The 19,764-nt window shown below is 42.3% G+C and overlaps 1 protein-coding gene across 2 annotated transcripts in view; it reads right to left on the reverse strand.

Annotated features, from left to right (window-relative positions):
• Nucleotides 1-19,764, reverse strand: part of LOC122346005 (integrin alpha-X-like) — an 88,681-nt gene that overhangs the window by 16,454 nt on the left and 52,463 nt on the right. The window lies entirely within an intron of this gene.

Consider the following 19,764-nt stretch of genomic DNA (forward strand, 5'->3'; position numbering starts at 1 on the left):
GTCAGAAAATCCAGGATCCAGTTGCAGAGAGAGGTGTTCAGGCCCAGCAGGCTTAGCTTCTCTATAAGTTGCTGAGGGATGATGGTGTTGAATGCTGAGCTGAAGTCAATGAACAGCATTCGGACATAGTTTCCCTTTGAGTCCAAATGTGAGAGGGCGAGATGGAGGGTTGTGGTGATAGCATCGTCCGTAGAGTGGTTTGGACAATACACAAACTGTAATGGGTCAAGTGATGGCGTTAGCTGTGACTTGATGTGCCTCATGACAAGCCTCTCAAAGCATTTCATCACAATTGTGAGTGCGACGGGACGATAGTCATTGAGGCACGAAACCACAGACTTCTTAGGCAATGGGACAATTGTTGTTGTTTTGAGGCACGTTGGGATGACAGAGCTGCTCAGAGAGATATTGAAGATGTCAGTGAAGACATCAGCTAGCTGCTCTGCACACTCCAGTACTCTGTCTGGAATGTTGTCCGGTCCAGCAGACTTCCGTGGGTTAACTCTATAAAGTGTTTTCCTCACGTCAGCTGTGGTGAAGCAGAGTACTGGGTCATTGGTTTGAGGGGTGGACTTCCTCACTGTTGTTTTATTCTGTGCCTCAAAACGTGTGTAGAAGTCATTCAGCGCATCTGGTAGGGAGGTGTCACCATCACAGACAGGTGGAGTTGTCTTGTAGTTGGTGACCGCTTGAATGCCCTGCCATATGCACCGTGAGTCACTGCTGTTTTGGAAGTGGCCGTGGATTCTTTTAGCATAAGGACATTTTAGATCGGGAAAGTTTGGCCCTCGCTGTTTTTAGAGCTGCCCGGTCCTTTGCTCTGAAGGCAAAGTCTCGCTCCTTCAGGAGAGCACGCACGTTAGCGTTCATCCACGGCTTCTGGTTAGAACGTGTGGTGATGGTCTTGTAGACAGTCACATCATCAATGCACTTCTCGATGTAGCCAGTCACTGATGAGTCAGTACACTCAAAACAGTCCTGAAGAGCAGAGATGGATCCTGCTGGCCCGGTTTAATCTGTTTCAGAATCAGTTTAGAGCGTCTGATGAGTGGTCTGTATGCTGGTATCAACATAGCGGAGATGTGGTCTGAGTAGCCGAGGTGGGGATGGGGCTCCACACGATACGTGCCAGGAATGTTTGTGTAAACAAGATCCAGCGTGTTCGCTCCTCTCGTAGCAAAGTCCACATGCTAATAGAATTTAGGGAGCACTGTTTTGAGATTTGCATGATTGAACTCTCCGGCGATGATAAACAGTCCATCAGGGTGAGCATTCTGCAGCTCGCTAATAGCTTTGTACAGCTCGCTCAGGGCCTCCTTAGCATTAGCACTGGGTGGAATGTAAACTCCGACAGTGTAGACGGTGGTGAATTCACGGGGTAGATAAAAGGGTCTGCATTTGACAATAACGAACTCCACTAGCGATGAGCAATAGTTGGATATAAGCTCAGAGTCCTTACACCATTCCGTGTTGATATAATTTGGGATTTATGTTTTAAAGGATTTATGTTTTACAGGTTTTACTCAATAGAAGCACTGTGCCCAGGCCTCATAAAGGCTCTGTGTTTTTCCATTTGATATTATGTGTTTTTCCATTTTGATATTATGTGTGTATGTGCTGTACAAAATGTCTTATCTACAGAAAAAAGTTATGGAGACTACTGAGCTCATCTACTGGTCGCGAAGAATTAAGAAACAACTGCACCTGGTTCTGTGAAGGACACCCTGAATGGGAGGAAGACCCAAGTACAAGAATATAAATATTGTGTGAAATGTAGTGTGAGCATACAGGACTGCCCTGCATGCCTTGATGCTGTTGTTCTGTATCCTGAGCTCAGTCTCAATTATTCTGACTTTATTAAACTTATTAAGATTTTAAATTTAAGAGTAAGTCTCATCATTGACAGACCTGAACCTGGGAGGGAAACAACAAAGATTTTTCCCAACAATAAACACACACGCCACCACCACGAGTCTTACTGCACAGTGCAACAATGGCGGTGTCCGGAACTCTGTCGCTGAGCCACGTTTCCGTAAAGACAAAGACGCAGCAATCCCTATACTCATGCCGCGTAGCTCGGTGAAGTCGAATGTAGTCCATCTTATTGTCGAGTGAACAGGCGTTGGACAGAAAAATGGAGGGGAGTGCCGGCACAGCTTCCAATCTGAAAGTATATTGTAATTTACAATATAAGCGCAGGAAGTCCAAGCCCTGAGACAGTAAACTTTTGTCTTTCAGTTACTGAACATCTGGCAGGTTTTCCCAAGTTAAGTGTGAATGCTAATCAAAAGTTACAAAACTGTAATATATTTATATATAAATTTCCTGTTCTGGGCTAAGGTCCTGTTCTGTATTTGCATACTTTTGTTTTAATGGTCTCCACCTCTATGTACTCCTCCCCCTTAAACATTTAAACTTCACTGTGCTAGGTTTTAGTTAGATTTTTTTCTTGGATATTTCTTGAAGACTTCTTGCAGATGACTACAGCAATGAAATAAAAACAAACTCCTGCTTTACCAACAATCTCCTGGTCTTTTCTTAAAAAAAAGCTAAAAAAAGTTAAAAACAGTTTTGGTGCCGTGACCCGGATAGAGCTGCTCACCTGAATCCAGACTGAAACTTCAAGCTCAACAAAGATCTGACTTCGTTCCAGACTGAATCTTTCAGTACAACCAAGGGTTGGTGAGTGTAACGCTATTCAAAGAACCATTACAGACCAGTACATGTAAACAACGTCAGAGAAGAGTTAACAGACAGCTGTAGGGTTTGGCTAACTAGGTTATCCTCTAAAAATTTATTTTAGGGAAGAATTGGTTATCCTCTGTTTCAGACAGGGAAGGTTAGCATTACGTGCTAATATTGGTTATCCTCTGTTTTAGGCAGGGAAGATTGGCTTTACTTGCTAATAGTTTTTGTTATTCTCAGTTTTAGGCAGGGAAGATTGACATTACTTGCTAATAGTTTGTGTTATCCTCTACTTTGTTAGAGAAGGTTAACCATAGTTGATATGTGTTAACAAGTGTACCCTCTGTTGATCAGAGACGTTTAGTGTTTTACTTGTGTAAAGTAACAAAAAATCTAACAAAATGTTCAAAAAGAAAGCTAGACGAATTCCCACAACTGAAAAAGGTGGTCTAGCAACTCCTTTGTGGTCAGATAACAAATTCAAATCACTTTTAGGCATGCAAAAATGAACCTTATAATCACTGAGAAAGTTAGACAAGAACTAATTCAGAATTATAAGATCCATCCAGACAAGACTTGTTCTGTAGAGGAGTGTAAAAAGGTTCTAGGAGCATGTTTACGTAAGAACAATGTGAAAGGCATTATCTGTTGCCACAGAGAATTTGTCTTAGTACTAGCTACACAACAATCTCAGCGCATCTCAGAGCTACAGGAACAGAACAAAGAGCTACGTGCTAGAATATCGGCTTTGACAAAGAAATTAAACCGCAACAAAGCTTCAGAAAAAACTGAGGTGGAAGTTAATCAGCCTGATAGGATTTGTCCTGATTCACAAGCTTTCTTTGAATCTGATATAGCCATCACATCAGTAACTGAGGTGTCTGTAGATTCAATGAAGGAATGTGGTGCTAGGAGAAGATCTCAGGGAATTGAGGGAATTGAGTGTTCCTCCCAACTCTTCTGTTGTCCAGGTCCAAACAATTGCAAAAATGCTAGGACCTAAAGATATAGAGAATATCCCAGAGCTTACCCTCAGCCGGCACACATTTTTCTGAATTTAGAAGAGCCTTAATTAGCAAAATGCGTCTCTATGGCATGTCGTTAGCAGAAATCATACAGCTGATGTCACAAATTCTAACTGAATCTGAATTCAATAGTTTTGAGTCAGCTGTTACTTCTGAGCTACCACATGCCATTAAAGATGAACTGAGAGAAGGAATTCTGAGAGAGTTAAAGAACATTGTTGGACCAAAAATGGATTGGTCAAATGTCACTAGTTGTATGCAGAAGAAAGATGAAACTGTAAGTGAGTACACTGAAAGATTGTGTCAGTCAGCTGCAGCATATAGTGGAATAGCTGACACTCCAAAGAAGGTATTGGATCATAAAGGACCACTGGTTTGCACATGGGTTGATGGCCTTTTACCAGAGGACAGAAAAGCCTTGGCTTTTCTAGATCTAACTTGGTCTAACAAAACTCTCAGAACTAACCTAAACACACTAGCTACATGGGAAAGAGACTCTGATGTTAAAGCCAGAGTAAGGATTGCAGCATCCTTTAAGGTCAACACAGAGAACAGGCAGAAAGGTAAATGTCCTAAGAGGGAGGGCAATTGCCATTACTGTGGGAAATCTGGACACTGGATGAAAGCAAAAAGACTTTAGGAGAAATTAACAGCTTTACCCAGCTCCTACTCAGTCTGCTAGCTACTCCCCTCCCCACTTTACCCAGCTGTTGGAGCAGTTTGCTCAGGTGTTAGCTGTTAGGACTGTGAGTACTTAATTTAAAGTGTCTCCTTCCATTGAGAGAATTCTAGCTAATTCTAGCCTTCAAAGTTATGCTACAGCACACTCCAATTACACCCATCCTCTATGTTATGATGTTTTCTATGACTGATGTTTCATTGGAGGATGAAGATGTTTTTACAATAAAGTTTACAAATCACCTACAGGGACAGACTAGGACACATAGACCAGTGAGGAGCCCAGGGAAGAACAGAACGCAACAGGCCTCGGGGGCCAACCTCTGCGGTGAAGATTTTCCTCATAGGCCTTTCCCCATCCACTAGTCCATCCTTACCTCACTGGTCCATATGTGTCAAATGACTTAAGACTAGGTCAACAAAACCAGTATACGATCACCAAAATTTAAACCACTATACGATCACCAGAAGTCTAAAAATGTCAATACATGAATACTGCTGGACTGCTGTTTGTTTGTTTTCTTGTGTTTCAGGTACGAGTATATGCCATGTCATCTCATATGATGTTCATGATATGCCATGTCATCGCTGATTTTCTAACTGGCCGCAGATAAAGTCTTAATTGTTGGTTGATAATGAAAAAGACACATTGGGATTAGCTTTCTTAGACATTCTGAACCCTGTTGGGGTTAGACAACACGTGTCTGTACCTACTCGTTGAAATCATACTCTAGATCTAATACTGTCACATGGAATGGATGTTAATATGGTTGAAATTCTGCAGCAAAGTGATGATATTTCAGATCACTATCTATGCTTGTGTGAACTTGTTACGATCTGGTCAGGGAAGCAGACATGGGATGAATGTAAAGGATTCCGAGTGCTCGGAAGGAGAGAGAAGTGGGTCAGTGTAAGGTTTCAGCAGGGAAACGTGAAAGGATGATCATATTCGGTATCGGTCGGGCAGGTGGAGCTGGTAGGTGACTTCGTTGAGTTGACGAATGATGGTGAAAGGACCGATATACCAGGGACTCAGCTTCCGGCAGGGCAGCCGGAGACGCATGTCCCGTTGGTGTCTCCAGACTGCCTGCTGAAGATGGACATGAGCCGAGTCCCATACCCTCTCACTCTCCTGGGACCAGTAACCTAGGACACATTGAAAAGGTGTTAAACCGATTGTGCCTTGACTGAGGGAGTTTTGTGCATATTCTGCCCAGGGTAGCTCTCCTGGTGTTGATGGCAGTAGACCCGGAGATATCGGCCGTTCTCCTGAATCTTGCGTTCAGTAAGGCCGTTGGTCTGAGGGTGATAGCCAGAAGATAGACTTACAGACACCCCCGGAAGCCGGAAGAAGTTCTTCCATACCTGAGAGGTGAATTGGGTTTCCCGGTCAGAGACTATGTCTTTGGGGAGACCGAATTGTCGGAACACCTGATGAAATAGAGCCTCTGCCATTCCCATGGCCGTGGGTAGACCGCGGAGGGGGATTCATTTGCAGGATTTGGAAAAGTGGTCTACAACCAGGATGGTAGTATATCCGTTGGACGGTGGGAGATCGGTGGTAAAGTCTATGCCTAGTCTATGCCTAAGTGAGACCAGGGTCGGCGGGGAATGGGTAGTGGTAGGAGCTTTCCTTCAGGTAGACGGCGGGGAGTTGAACTGATGGCACAAACTGAACAGTTTTCGGAGGAGTGAGAGGGTACCTGGCTACCTGGATGCCCTGATCCCAGAGAGTCCAGAAGGGTCAAGCGGAGCGTGGATGGGACATACACCTTCCTTTCTGGACCTCCTGGCGGAGCAGGTTTGGTGGTTGTGGCTTTGATCGTCCAGAGACCATAGAATGGGCGCCAGAAAGACTGAGGTTGGCAAAATGGGTTGGTAGATTGATGGAATTCACATTTCTCTGCTTTTAGGTAGAGGTGGTGTTGTCAGAGCTGTTGTAAGACTTGGGTGACGTGATGACGGTGTGCTGACAGATTGGGTGAATATATAAGGATATCGTCTATATAGACCACGACAAACTTGTGAATCATGTCTCGGAAGATTTCGGAGGGAGTGTCCGGAGGGAGTGATGAAGGCAGTTTTCCATTCGTCTCCTTTGCGGATTCGAATCAAGTTGTACACGCTTCTCAGATCAAGTTTACTAAATACCTTTGCTTCCCGTAGTTCCTCTTTCATGGTCGGGACGAGAGGTAATGGGTATGCAAACTTGATTGTCTGCTCGTTCAACATGCAGTAATCTATGCATGGCCTCAGCCCTCCGTCCTTCTTGGCTATGAAGAAGAAACTGGATGAGAGCCTCCTGAATGTGTTCCGTCATGGCCTCTCTCTCTGGGACCGAAAGGGGATACACTCGACCTTTAGGTAATTTGGCTCCAGGTAGCAGGTCTATGGCGCAGTCCCAGGGACGGTGAGGAGGTAAGTTCATGGCGGCAGACTTACTAAAGACATCCCTTAAGCTGTGGTATTCGTGCGGAATGGCCGTGTCGGAGTGAGTTTCTGGGCTTTCGACGCTGGTAGATTGGCTTGGAAGAGACGGTTTCTTAGTGATGGGAGGAAGACAGTTAAGGTGGCAAGCTTGACCCCACTGGAGAATTTCATTGGTTTTACAGTTTGTGATGGGTTGGTGTCATTCCAGCCAAGGACGGCTGAGCACAACATCCACGGTATCCTCCTCTAGCACAAGTAAGGTGATGGTCTCTTCATGGAGAGCGCCGATTTGAAGGGAAAGGGGTGGTGTGATATGACGCACCATGGTAAGGTGGTAACTGTCCGTGATCATGGGCTATGGAGCCGAGGCTGTGGGTGCGGTTGCAGGGGGTTCCGGAGTAGGCAGGCAGGCAGTCAGATGTTGAGAGACACAGGTCGCCTTTCGTAGGAACACCTCCAGATCCACGTTGTCATCATAGATCGCCATCTGCTGGTGAATGGAGGGATTGAGTCCTTTAAGGAAAGCGGAAAGTAGCGCAGTGTTATTCCACCCGCTGCGAAGAGCCAACGTGGGGAAGCGAAGAACATATTTGTGAACTGGGAGGTCTGCCTGCCGGAGCTGCAGTAGTTCATTGTGCACAGAGACCTTAGTGAGTGGTTGACCAAATATCTCCTTGAAGTGCTCCAGAAAGCATTCCAGCGAGTGCAGCTGTGGGCTGTTAGATGTCCATAGGGATTCCGCCCAGAGTAGCGCTCGTTCGTTGAGTAGGGAAATAATAAAAGCCATTTTTTCCCGATCTGAGGGAAAGAGCTGTAGGTTGTTTTAAGGGCTGATCTTCTTTCACGATCTGGTCAGGGAAGCAGACACGGGATGAATGTAAAGGAAACTTGCTTTATTATAATCAACTCAGGTAGTGGCGCTCAGCCAGCACATCAAACACAAAAGGTATACGAACGTAACGTAAAGCAGGAAGATAACAGTTCTTTCCTCAGTAGTAGAAGTGTCATAGGAACAGGTAGTGGTCCAACAGGCAGACAAGGCAGGCAGACAGACAGACAGGTAGACGTATGACCAGAGTTTACGGCGTGTGTCCTTAAGATCAGCCATCAAAGGAATGGCGTGAGTGTCTTTTGAAGGGTGGTTGGTGAATGGCTGCAGGTGCGGGTAATTAGAACTCGTTAATTAGAATTAGAGATCGTGACCAGGTGGTGGCTTCGGCTGATGATGGAGGTGTGGATGGAAGTTATGGTGTGACAGAAATCTGTATAGCTAAACCTTTAATACTCCTTATTACAAGTATGGTAGAGCCATCACTTCCACTACAAAAGAATGCTTAAAGTAATCTTCCTGACTTATCTCAATTCCTCAATTCCAATAAAACACAAAAACTTGATGATATAACAGAAACTATGCACTCTCTTTTTCTAGCACTTTAGATACCGTTGTTCCTTTACGCTTAAGAAAGATGAAAGAAAATAATGTGACTCCATGGTATAATGAAAACACTCACACACTAAAGAGAGAAGCCTGGAAAATGGATCGCAGGTGGTAACTAAATTAGAAGTATTTCGCTTTGCCTGGCAGTAGAGTATCCTGTCATACGGAAAAGCATTAAAAACTGCTAGATCTGATTATTTTTCATCTCTTTTAGATGAAAACAAACACAACCCCAGGTATTTATTCAATACAGTGACTAAATTAATGAAAAATAAAACGTCAACAGGTGCTAACATTCCCCAAGAGTACAGCAGTAATGACTTCATGAATTTCTTTACTTCTAAGATTAATACCATCAGAGATAAAATTGTAACTATGCAGCCGTCAGCTAGTTTCACATCAGTTATTGAGCTATAGATCCCTTGAGAAAAAAATTTCATTCTATATTATAAGAAAGGAAGAATTGTACAAAATTGTTAAATTCTCTAAACCAGCAACATGTATGTTAGACCCTATTCCATCTAAACTATTAAAAGATCTTCCAGAAGTCATAGATCCTATTTTGACCATTATTAATTCATCATTGTCATCAAGATATGTTCCCAAAACCTTCAAACTAGCTGTAGTTAAGCCTCTTATTAAGAAACCACATCTTGACCCCAAAGACTAAATTTACAGACCAATCTCTAATCTATCTTTTCTGTCAAAGATTCTAAAAAAGGTAGTATCCTCACAACTATATTCATTTTTAGAAAAAAAATGGTATCTGTGAAGATTTCCAATCAGGATTTAGACTGTACCATAGTGCTGAGACTGCTCTCATTAGAGTTACTAATGACCTGCTTTTATCATCTGATCGTGGTTTTATCTTGTTATTAGCGCTATTAGATCTTAGCGCAGCATTCGATACTATCGATCACAACATTCTCTTGGATAGACTAGAAAACTATGTTGGCATTAGAGGAAGCGGCTTAGCATGGTTTAAATCATATCTATCTGACCCCTATCAGTTTGTAGCATTAAATGAGGAGGTATCATATCACTCAAAAGTGAAATATGGAGTTCCTCAAGGCTCAGTACTAGGACCTTTACTTTTCAACCTGTACATGTTACCTCTGGGAGATATAATCAGGAGACATGGTGTTAGCTTTCACTGCTATGCTGATGATACTCAGCTCTATATTTCAGCGCAGCCTGGTGATACACACCAAATTGAGAATCTAACAGAATGCATAGTCGATATAAAAAACTGGATGATGAGTAACTTCCGAATGCTAAAATCTGAAAAAAACATAGGTGCTAATAATTGGACCTAAAAAACCCACATATAATAATCTAGAACACAGTCTAACACTTGATGGCTGCTCTGTTAATTCTTCATAATCAGTTAGGAACCTAGGTGTGCTGTTTGACCGCAATCTTTCCTTCAAAAACCATGTTTCTAGCATCTGTAAAACTGCGTTTTTCCATCTTAAAAATATATCTAAATTACGACCTATGCTTTCAACCTCTAATGCAGAAATATTATATCATGCGTTTATGACCTCGAGGTTAGATTACTGTAATGCTTTATTGGGTGGTTGTTCTGCATGCTTGATAAACAAACTTCAGCTAATCCAAAACGCAGCAGCCAGAGTCCTTACTAGAACTAGGAAGTATGATCACTGTCAACACTGAACTGGCTCCCTATCAAACATCGGATCGATTTTAAAATCCTATTAATTACCTATAAAGCCCTGAATGGTTTAGCTCCTCAATACTTACGCGAGCTCTTATCACATTATAGTCCTGCCCGTCTGCTGCGTTCTCAAAACTCTGGCCATTTGATAATACGTAGAATATCAAAATCAACTTTGGGCGGCAGATCCTTTTCCTATCTAGCACCTAAACTCTGGAACAATCTCCCTAACTCTGTTCGGGAAGCAGACACACTCTGCCAGTTTAAATCTAGATTCAAGACACATCTTTTTAACTTAGCCTACACATAACACCCCAACATACTTTTTATTATTCAAATCCGTTCAAGGATTTTTAGGCTGCATTACTTAGATTTGCTGGAACCGGGAACACTACTCCTAAAATACAATTTACTTGACATCGTAAACAGAATGGCATCTACGCTAATATTAATCCTGTCTCTTTCTCAATCTGTTTTCACAGTTTGTATCCAGACTAGATGGTGGATCAGCACCTAGAGATTATGTTCATCAGAGACCAGAAAACCTAGATGCGCCCGTGGACAGATCACCAGATCCTGATGCACACACACACACACACACACACACACACACACACACACACTCACTAAGTCATTTACACTATCTGACACAGCTGCGTTTAAAATTGAACTGGAAGTTAAGTGCTGGGCATCCGGTCAGAGGAGAACTGACCCCAACTGAGTCTGGTTTCTCCCAAGTTTTTTTTTTCTCAATTTTGTACGGATGGGGTTTTGTTTCCTTGCTGCTGTCGCCTCTGGCTTGCTTTGTTGGGGACACTTAACTTCTAGTGATTATCGTAGAATTGATTACAGAGACCGTCTCTGCATTTAATAACAAATTGGTCACTTTCGTCATTATACATCCCTGTCATTGTACTCTTCTACCTTATACTGTACAGTGCTGTGATGCAACCTGTTGTTAAAAGCGCTATATAAATAAAAATGATTGATTGATTGATTGATGGATTGTTCCTATAAATCAGTTTCACCATGTGTGCATTTGATTTACAGTGTTATTAGTTATCAGTGTTATCTGTTATCAAATTTAGTCTATTCAATATGATGTATATTAATTTTTTTTTTTTTTAAACAAGCTTCTAAGACAGTCAATTCTAATGTATTAATTTATGTTGTTTTTGTTGCATTATTAATTTTTTCTTTTGCATTTGCAGGTTGTGTACTTCAATGCAACAAATAACAACCTCCCTGTACAAGAAAGTATTTTATTTCAGGAACTTTTCTGGTTCAAGTTTTCTTCAAGTTTTCTTCTTCACTGGCCAAAGAAGTTTCATATGCTGTAAAAGTGTTCATAAATAAAGGTACAGTTGTCTGAAATGTCATTTATCCCCATTTTGTAACTTCAGTAATCTGTAGGTAACATTTCAATGTCACTTTTCTATTTTGTCACAATGTCACAATTCTATTTTATTTATTTATCGCCAAACAACATAACTGTCTGGAAATTCCTGTTGAACACATTTACACAAACATACACAGGTGAACACACGTAAATTAATCCACTCATTACAAAGAATGAAATACAGATGCATAGGTGCCTGATGAGTTTACTTGAGGGTAAAGGAGTAAAAATATGCTTGGCCGGATGAGTGGTATCCTTAAGAATTTTTTTCTGCAAACATGAGACATAGATGTCATCAGCAGAGATCAGATGACTTTTTTGTTTGTATTGTGTAGCTGCCAAACCACACTATAATCAAAAAATCAAAAAATATGACAGCCCTATAAAACCTAAACACATCAACTTTTTGATACTCTGTCTTAATTTTGGGGTTTTGTTTCCTTGCCGCTGTCGCCTCTGGCTTGCTTGGTTGGGGACACTTAACTTCTAGTGACTATCGTTGAATTGACTACAGAGACCGTCTCTGCATTTAATAAGAAATTGGTCACTCTCGTCACTATATATCCCTGTCATTATACTGTACAGTGCTTTGATGCAACCTGTGTTGTTAAAAGCGCTATATAAATAAAAATGATTGATTGATTGATTAATTAAGCTGTCTTAATTAAGTACAGTCTTTAAATTGAATTTCTTAATAAAGCCTATACTGCCACCTCAGTTATACAGATATTTTGGTACCAAGAAACTTAAAACTCTCCACATTTTCAGTTACCTGATCATTAATAATTAATGGTAAAACAGCATTTTTTACACCTACGAAAATCAAACACAGTTTCCTTTGTTTTATAGACATTCACTTTCAGATTGTGGGTATAACTCAAATGTAACTACTTCCCTTCTATAACTGGTTTCATCATTATTTCATTATTCATTATTACAAACCAATTAATGTAGTATCAAATTTTAACTGATTCATTATATGAAACAATCATTAGTATATATAGAATATAACCCTGGAGACAATATGCACTCTTGTGGCGCTCCAACACCTATTGTTCTATGGCTCGAAATCATGTTGTTAATCTTAACTACTATTCTATTCTGCAGAAAATCCACAAAGCAAGAGACTGATTCTTCAAATTTAACAAAGAGTTTCATTGAAACAATTGCATTAAATGCAGATTTGTAATCCACAAAAAGAACTCTAGCATAAGTGCCAGGAGTAACAAGGTGTTGCAAGATTGAATGAAGACACAGAGCAACAGCGTATTCAACTGACCTATCAGTCCTATAATTGAATTGATCAGAATCCAGACAAACAGTTGAAATTATATTCCAGCTGTCTTCCTGTAATTCTGCCACCTCAAAAGGTTTCTCACCTCATGCTCTTCTATTTTAAAAGATGGAATCATAGAACTGGGCCAGAAGGCAGAATTAGCTGACCAGCCTGCCCCAATACAATATGACTGTAGAACATGTTAAGTTCATCAGACAATGTAATGTTATCAGAAATGACTGGAACTTTTCTTTTGAAACCTGTAATCTGCTCAAGTGTCACGAGTGAGGGGTCTGAGGCGTGCGGATCCATTTGCAGGCTTTTATTAAATGAAGACATGGTCAAAACAGGCAAGCGTCCAACAGGGCAAACAGGAGTATAAGAGACGAGGCAAACACAAAATCCAAGAACAGGCAAAGGTCAGGTCAGGCAGCAAACAATCAGAATATCCAAAGACAGGCAGGGTCAAAACCAGGGAAACAGGAAACTAGAAACAAACCAATAGCAATCCAAACAATGAAACAGGCGAACAATGCAACCTGCAGTTGAGTGGCTTGCTGCAGTATTTATAGTCCTGGGACAGGAAGTTGTCGCAGAGGGAGTGAATGCAGATCACCCAGAGGTCAGGGCTCCCTCTGCTGGCTTGGTGACATCAAGACTGTGTCTCTAGTCATCAGTTTGTTTTCCAAATTACACTTTTTGTCTTTTGACTGCTTTTTCAAAGTGGCTTATTATTATATAATAATTATATTATTAAGTAACAGGTAAAAACCATCTCACATAAATGTATATATGACATGATCACTTCTGTATATTTCTGTATAGATATTAACACATGCTTCAACAAACACAGACCAATCAGTAATCTCTAAACTGTCCATTAGTGTCTTTATTTCAGAAGCAGACCATTTTTTAACTATCCTTCTTACATGTGCGATATATTTATATTTGAAGCAATAAACAGGAATAAGAAATATCATATTATGGTCTGACTGACCAAGATACAGAGTGAAAGGCATTAGGAAACACACTGTAGCATTTATCTAATGTCTTGTTAGCCCTGGTCATTACTGTAGCTTGCTGTTAGAATCTGGGTATGATTTTCCTCGAATTGACATTGTTGAAGTACCCAAGAATCAATATCGTTGAATCTGGAAATGAGTTTTCTAATTGAAGAATATTAACAACCAACTGTTGAGATGCATCAATAGCTACTGCTTGAGGTGGAATTTACACACCAACCAAAATGACCGAAGTGAAGTCTCTTAGCTGGAAGAAAGGTTTGCACTTGATGGTAAAAAATTCCAAGTTAGTTGACCGTGCCTTGGAAATTACCTTAATGTCCGTGCACCATCGTAGATTCATGAAACATACAATTGAAGTCCGGACTGCCCTGTACAAGAAGAATCTCGGTTGATGTAACGTTGAATAACGTTGGAATATCCTCATTCAGACAAGTCTCAGTAAAGCATAACACCAAAGCACCTGCTTGCCACCCTTTCTTTATTCCTTGTGGCATGCTGTAACTACTATTATTAGCATCCGTAATAGGAGTATCCATCCGACCAGTCACAATGATGTCTGGAGAAAGGATAGTTTTGGCTGAAACTAAATTATGTTGTCTCTGATGTACAATAACTCCATTCTGTTATACGACACCATACCACCAATACAATCCAAACAAAAACAAAAAAATTTAACACATAACAAGGACAACAGTATGTTGCCATGAATCCGCGCCATCTTGTTTATACATCTTACATTTATTGATAAAAAACTGTTTTTAAACATAAATATATATATATATATATATATATATATATATATATATATATATATATATATATATATATATATATATTGTAATGGGATTAAATGTATTTGGTGTGATGTCAGAATCATAGCAACCAAAACAAAAAGCACACAGACGTGCTGCACTCACTGGAGGTATAATGATCGCATGACTTAGTGGTTGAGCCGTGCACACCACTTTTCTCCCAAGAATTAAGGCAGGCTTGGACAAATTTGCAGAGACCCTGCTTTCTTTACTTGTTACCACACTGTTGTTTATGTATTAATATTAAACTATGTATTTGACTGATGAACCATTAGGACATTGAAGAGCCAGATCTAAATTGTGACATAACAGCTTCTTACGATGCTTGTAAAGATTTCAGGGCTATAGTTCAAGAATATGAATCCCTTTTGAGTTTGGATGGGTTGAGGGCACTCAAACACCTGCTGAAATTTCAGCAAAATGGGGTAAATAAAAAATAAAATCACTACTATGTCCTAGTCTACATATGGCCCATTGCTCCATTGATTGGTCTCCTTGACCCTGTATTATTATTTTTGATATAAATTCTCTTATTATGTTATGATTGATTTAAGTAGTAATAGCATATATATTAGTCAATACAGATAAAAGTGTGTAATTTCTATTGCAAGATGTTGCTTTGATGTTGTGTTGCTTTTACAGACCCATGGTAGCAGGTCAGGGTGACCCTTCTCATCTACATGAGCTACGAGTAATGGGCAGAACTGTGATATTCATGTGTGTCATGTAGACATTAAATATTCCTCTTTCATCCTGTATTTTTTCTTTTTTTTGTCTCTAAGATGAAGAATGTAACCAACCGTACTGATAAAATGTTTGGTAGAACTAGGCTGTCACCAAGCCAGCAGAGGTAGCCCTTGAGTCTGGATGATCTGTGATCACTCCCTCTGCTGCTACTTCCTGTTCCTGGACTATAAATGCTGTAGCAGGCCCCTCACTTGCAGGTTACATAGTTCGATAGTTCGATAGTTCGATAGTTATTCCTAGTATCCCTTCTGTTTCCCTAGTCATAGATTCTTTGGTTTTGACCCTGCCTGTCTTCTAATTCTATGATTGTTTGCTGCCTGACCCGACCTCTGCCTGTTTTTGGATTTTGTTGTTGCCTTGCCTCTAATATACCTGTTTGCTGTGATTTGACACCAGCCTGCTTTGACCATGCCTTTGTTTAATAAAAGCCAGCGAATGGATCAGCACGCCTCAGACCCCTCAATCGTGACAGAATGCAACCTCACACCAGGATCCAGCGGCTTTTCACCCGATCCATGGCCAGGTAGGCGCCTTGCAATGTCTCCACTAACCCTCAAGCAGGGCACCGAACACTATACCCGAGAATTTCTGGACCTGGCTTACCTCTCTGATTTACCGGACTGTTTGTTAATTGAGTTTTTTCACGAGGGAATAAATCAGCCACTCAAATCACGACTTGTTCGGGAGGGTCCACGTGAGTCACTTGCACAGTTTATAGAGTTCGCTTTAGTGACTGTGGGGTCAGCATTCATGCTGGGTATTACAGAGAAAGAGGACACTGCATTGATTCCTGTAATGGCCGCCTTCCCTGAGCCGCTGCACAAGATGGCCGCTTTCCCAGAGCCGCTGCACAAGATGGCCGCCTTCCCAGAGCCGTTGCCCAAGATGGCCGCCTTCCCCAAGCGGCTGCCCAAGATGGCCGCCTTCCCCGAGCCGCTGCCCAAGATGGCCGCCTGCCCAGCGCCGCTTCCCAAGATGGCCGCCTACCCTGATCCACTGCACAAGATGGCCACCTGCCCTGATCCACTGCACAAGATGGCCGCCTGCCCTGCGCCCTGTCCAGTGTCCGCGCCTCGTTTGCCACCTCAAGTTAACCCACCCTCCCACCCTTGCCGCACGTCGTCGATGGATCCCAGCAGCCCCTGCACTCATCCTCTGCCCACCATCTGGAGCTCGCCACGGGTCTGCCAGTCTCCATCGCCGCCGCCTCCGAGTCCTGGACTCCACCTTGGCTTGTAGACCCGTCGGCTTCCCTTAGGCTCCTAGCTCCCTCCTCTCCACCATGGTCCGTCAGTCCTCCAGCTCCACCAGGCCCCATCGTCTCTCCGGCTCCGCCTGGGTCGGTCGTCGACCATCCGTCGCCTCAGGATTCCTCTCCTACAGCTTCGCCTTGTCCCTCTATCCCTCCGCTCTCTGTCAGGCTCCTCCTTCCCTCCGGCTCCACCTCAGTCCTCTGTCGCTCTGGCTTCGCCGCGTCCTTCTCGTCCCCCGTCTCCACATCAGTTGCCGAAGCCTGCGGCATCGCCTAGGACCTCCAATGTCACCCTGGCTCTTCGGCTCTCTGTCTCCGCCTCAGTCTCCTCCACCACCTGCTCTGCCGCCATCGGTCGGTCCCATGGAGTCGATGGCCGTTCCTCCTCCATGGCTCCTCCCTCTGTTGGCTCCACCATGGATCATCATGGCTGGGCTCTGGATCTCCTCCTGCTCTGGACTCCTCCTGTCTTCTCCCTCCGTCTGTTCCTCCCTGGACTCTGCTTGCCGACCCCCTCCCGGGGACTCGTCCTCCACCGGAACCTCCTCCCAAGCTTCCAGTTTTTTTTTGTTTTGTTGAGTGCCAGGAGTCGCTCCTAGGAGGGGGGCTATATCACCAAGCCAGCAGAGGGAGCCCTTGAGTCTGGATGATCTGTGATCACTCCCTCTGCTGCTACTTCCTGTTCCTGGACTATAAATGCTGTAGCAGGCCCCTCACCTGCAGGTTGCTGCCTGACGCGACCTCTACCTGTTTTTGTATTCTGTTGTTGCCTTGCCTCTAATACACCTGTTTGCTGTGATTTCACGCCTGCCTGCTTTGACCATGCCAGCGAATGGATCCGCACGCCTCAGACCCCTCAATCGTGACATAGGCAACCTTAAGAAGTAAATAAGTGTTATGTGTGTGTGTGTACATATGAGCCTGCACAGAGTGAGAAGACTGTTCTGTCACCATCCAGAGTGGATTATGATCAACATACAGGCAGAAATAGGTGTTTATAAGTGATTCAAAAGACTGCACTAGACATCAACATTAAACATGGTAAAAACGACTGCTTGAAGAAATCAAATGTCAGATTCTTAGTGTTTTTATTTAATAACACATTTTATCTGTCATATGTCTATTTAAAAAAATAAAATAATAATGTTTTTTGTTTGGGAGCTCCATCTGCTGCTCAGGTCATATATCTGATGGAAAAAATATATCTTAGAATTGAGCTGTGCTGCTCATGATATTGGCCAATTGTGCTTTGTAATTGTGATGAATTCTGTGACTACAAATAAACAGAAACAGACCCACCTGAATAAGTACTCTTTATTTTGTGATATAATGGTTCATACCACTTTATTTCCATGTGACTAATTTTCACTCCTGATAAATTAATTATGATCAAGCAAACATGCAAACAAACACGCTTTTATCATGTTTGTTTTGTGATTACACTAGTTCCTGTGACTTACTTCCTAATAGTTTTACAAGATTTGATCATGGTTGCGTGTAAAGGCCAGGTTTTTGTGAAGTGCTGTTGAGCTTCTGGCCAAACGGTGGATATGTGTTGTGATATTAGGCTCAATGCTACAGGTTTGAGACTATTAGCTTGAGTAACCCCAGAGTGCAGACTGAGTGATGGGGTGTGCGACACATTAAGGTGAGGTGACACATGTCACTCGACCCATCCCCAATTTTATTGGTTTATAATACAGCAAAGCTTTTTGGTGTAGACGCTTGAGCATGCACAGTCTGCAATATATAATTTTATGAACAATCTACGCTTTTGGTTCTACTACGGAAATATTAAGTGCTAACCACAGCGAATTTAGTTAAAATCAACTGGCAGATGTTTTTGTTTTATTTTATTAAAATATGACAAATTACTTAGACTAAGTTACAATCAAACACTTGGCAATGGCATCTCTGAGTACAGAACAGAGCTGTGCTGCTCATAATATTGGCCAAACAACATAGCAGATTAAATTACTAATAAATGAAGCAGACATATGCATTAAGACTGAGCAATTTCAGAGCTGGGCGATAGGCTATGTTGATAAAAATAATCAACTGTTTGAGATTTAGCCTACATTAGGATCAGTGGATAAACACAAACATTTTTTATGGTTTTATTTTAATGAACAACTGTGGTGACAAATAAAACAATAATACCAAATAGGCCTGCATCAGCGAAAACTGGGGTTTTATCAATTAATCAATCAATTACTTTTATTTATATAGCGCTTTTAACAATACAGATTTTGTCAAAGCACTGAACAGTATTAAATAGAAGAACAGAGTTATAGTAATGTATAATGACAAGATTAAACACTTAATTTTTTATTAAATGCAGAGTCTCTATAATCAAATCAACGATAATCACTAGAAATTGAGCATCCCCAACTAAGCATGCCAGAGGCGACAGCGGAAAGGAACCAAAACCCCATGACTGACAGAATGGAGATAAAAAAACATAACAAAACAAAGTAGCTCGATTTACATGAAAAAGGCATGCATTAACCCAACAGTGGAAAAGTGGCTAATGGGACAGTTCAAAAGCGTCTCAAGTTTTCTGAGGATGAAAAAAAGTTTTACAGGGTTGGAACGTCATGGGGGTGATTAATGACAAAATTGTAATTTAAGGGTGGAGTAACCCTTTAATAATTAAAATTTCTTGCCACTGTACCTTTGTAGTAAGAAAACGTTTGTAACCTATTTGTAAAGAAACTTGTTCAAAGGTATCTGTCACGGTGTGGTGTAGAGAAGGAGCACTCAACGAGTCCTTGCACCTAAAGTAACATCAAAACAAAAAGACTTAGAACGGGGATAACAGAACTTATCAAACAGAGTCCAGGGAGGAACCGATGGAGGGAGGAGCCAGGGACGAGACAGGAGGAGTCTAGAGTAGAAGGAGATCCGTGGGATCCAGAGCAGTCCAGGGCCGACTGACGGCAGCGGAGCAGGTGGTGTAGAAGCCAGAGACGCAGAGCCGAAGAGCCAGGGTGACACCGAGGAGCTGGAGGGCTTAGGCGATGCCGCTGGCACTGGCGACCGATGCGGAGATGGGGAACCGGAGGACAGATGGGGAGCTGGAGCGACACAGGAATGAGGTGGAGCAGGAGGAATGAAGGGACAAGGTGAAGCTGGAGGAGTATTATTCCGAGGGGACAGATGGTCGGCGACAGACCAAGATGGAGCCGGGGGGAACGATGGAGCCTTGTGGAGCTGGTGAACTGATGGGCTACGGTGAAGAGGAGGGCGCTAGGAGCCTAGGGGGAGTTGACAGGAAACATCTGGCACTGGAGGAGGTGCGGGCTACGCATGCACTGGA

The sequence above is a fragment of the Puntigrus tetrazona genome, chromosome 5 (assembly GCF_018831695.1).
Source record: "Puntigrus tetrazona isolate hp1 chromosome 5, ASM1883169v1, whole genome shotgun sequence".
Classification (NCBI taxonomy): Eukaryota; Metazoa; Chordata; class Actinopteri; order Cypriniformes; family Cyprinidae; genus Puntigrus; species Puntigrus tetrazona.